Raw genomic sequence first — 2500 nt, 5'->3', positions numbered from 1 at the left:
AGATAGCAGCAGGCCGAAATAGCTCAGTTGGGAGAGCGTTAGACTGAAGATCTGAAGGTCCCTGGTTCAATCCCGAGTTTCGGCACAGTTGAGAGGTTCCTTGCTTCTGGCAAAAGAGGTCTTGGAATCTGCTGCAGTACTTCTTTCTCTATTCATCAAATTTTTTCCAACTGATATACAACACAAGTAATTTAACATAGACTTTGCTTTCTGTCCTCATTCTAAACTTGCTTTCACATTTCTTGCCTTCAGGTTAGACTATGAATGTTTCCCATTTCATGCTTTTTTGTAAAGTAACCTCTTGTCTGCCTTACCTTCAACTTCCCCTTGAACACAGATGTCAGTAGTCAGATGACATTGCTTACCTACTCAGGCCAAATACGTCTGGGTAATATAGTGCTAGTCCATTCAGAGTTAAAAAAACGCTATCTAACCCGGATCCCAAAAACGCTATTTACCCATTGCACAAGATAACTGCTGAATGATACAGGACTCCTTAAAACATATCTCTAACATATAAGGGTAAATATCCAGGTCATGCATCTAGTTTGTTGAATGGTTCAAATCAAAGTATGAAGACCTCAGCTAGCAGCAGGCCGAAATAGCTCAGTTGGGAGAGCGTTAGACTGAAGATCTGAAGGTCCCTGGTTCAATCCCGGGTTTCGGCACAGTTGAGAGGTTGCTTGCTTCTGACAAAAGAGGTCTTGGAATCTGCTGCAGTACTTTTTTCTCTATTCATCAAATTTTTTCCAACTGATATACAACACAAGCAATTTAACATAGACTTTGCTTTGTGTCCTCCTTCTAAACTTGCTTCCACATTTCTTGCCTTCAGGTTAGACTATGAATGTTTCCCATTTCATGCTTTTTTGTAATGTAAACTCTTGTCTGCCTTACCTTCAACTTCCCCTTGAACACAGATGTCAGTAGTCAGATGACGTTGCTTACCTACTCAGGCCACATACGTCTGGGTAATATAGTGCTAGTCCATTCAGAGTTAAAAAAAGCTACCTAACCCGGATCCCAAAACTCTATTTACCCATTGCACAAGTTAACTGCTGAATGATACAGGACTCCTTAAAACATATCTCTAACATATAAGGGTAAACATCCAGGTCATGCATCTAGTTTGTTGAATGGTTCAAATCAAAGTATGAAGACCACAGCTAGCAGCAGGCCGAAATAGCTCAGTTGGGAGAGCGTTAGACTGAAGATCTAAAGGTCCCTTGTTCAATCCAGGGTTTCGGCACAGTTGAGAGGTTCTTTGCTTCTAACAAAATAGGTCTTGGAATCAGCTGTAGTACTTTTTTCACTATTCATCAAATTTTTTCTAACTGATATACAACACAAGCAATTTAACATAGACTTTGCTTTGTGTCCTCCTTCTAAACTTGCTTCCACATTTCTTGCCTTCAGGTTAGACTATGAATGTTTCCCATTTCATGCTTTTTTGTAATGTAAACTCTTGTCTGCATTACCTTCAACTTCCCCTTGAACACAGATGTCAGTAGTCAGATGACATTGCTTACCTTCTCAGGCCACATACGTCTGGGTAATATAGTGCTAGTCCATTCAGAGTTAAAAAAACGTTACCTAACCCGGATCCCAAAAACGCTATTTACCCATTGCACAAGTTAACTGCTGAATGATACAGGACTCCTTAAAACATATCTCTAACATATAAGTGTAAATATCCAGGTCATGCATCTAGTTTGTTGAATGGTTCAAATCAAAGTATGAAGACCACAGCTAGCAGCAGGCTGAAATAGCTCAGTTGGGAGAGCGTTAGACTGAAGATCTAAAAGTCCCTGGTTCAATCCCGGGTTTCGGCACAGTTGAGAGGTTCCTTTCTTCTAACAAAATAGGTCTTGGAATCAGCTGTAGTACTTTTTTCTCTATTCATCAAATTCTTTCCAACTGATATAAAACACAAGCAATTTAACATAGACTTTGATTTGTGTCCTCCTTCTAAACTTGCTTCCACATTTCTTGCCTTCAGGTTAGACTATGAATGTTTCCCATTTCAGGCTTTTTTGTAATGTAAACTCTTGTCTGCATTACCTTCAACTTCCCCTTGAACACAGATGTCAGTGGTCAGATGACGTTGCTTACCTACTCAGGCCACATACGTCTGGGTAATATAGTGCTAGTCCATTCAGAGTTAAAAAAACGCTACCTAACCCGGATCCCAAAAACGCTATTTACCCATTGCACAAGTTAACTGCTGAATGATACAGGACTCCTTAAAACATATCTCTAACATATAAGGGTAAATATCCAGGTCATGCATCTAGTTTGTTGAATGGTTCAAATCAAAGTATGAAGACCTCAGCTAGCAGCAGGCCGAAATAGCTCAGTTGGGAGAGCGTTAGACTGAAGATCTGAAGGTCCCTGGTTCAATCCCGGGTTTCGGCACAGTTGAGAGGTTGCTTGCTTCTGACAAAAGAGGTCTTGGAATCTGCTGCAGTACTTTTTTCTCTATTCATCAAACTTTTTCCAA

General features: G+C 40.2%; 3 non-coding genes across 3 annotated transcripts; all 3 read left to right on the top strand.

Moving 5' to 3' along the window:
• Positions 1–595: 595 nt before the first annotated feature.
• Positions 596–668, top strand: TRNAF-GAA (transfer RNA phenylalanine (anticodon GAA)). The gene has a single exon. It is a non-coding gene; the product is annotated as a tRNA-Phe (tRNA).
• Positions 669–1176: 508 nt separating this feature from the next.
• On the top strand, positions 1177–1249 carry TRNAF-GAA (transfer RNA phenylalanine (anticodon GAA)). Its single transcript has one exon. It is a non-coding gene; the product is annotated as a tRNA-Phe (tRNA).
• A 1093-nt stretch (positions 1250–2342) lies between these two features.
• Positions 2343–2415, top strand: TRNAF-GAA (transfer RNA phenylalanine (anticodon GAA)). Its single transcript has one exon. It is a non-coding gene; the product is annotated as a tRNA-Phe (tRNA).
• The last annotated feature ends 85 nt before the right edge of the window (positions 2416–2500 follow it).

Source organism: Lissotriton helveticus, chromosome 8, assembly GCF_964261635.1.
Source record: "Lissotriton helveticus chromosome 8, aLisHel1.1, whole genome shotgun sequence".
NCBI lineage: Eukaryota > Metazoa > Chordata > Amphibia > Caudata > Salamandridae > Lissotriton > Lissotriton helveticus.
The sequence above is the reverse complement of the archived record's forward strand: the minus strand, read 5'-3'. Positions and strand labels throughout refer to the sequence as shown.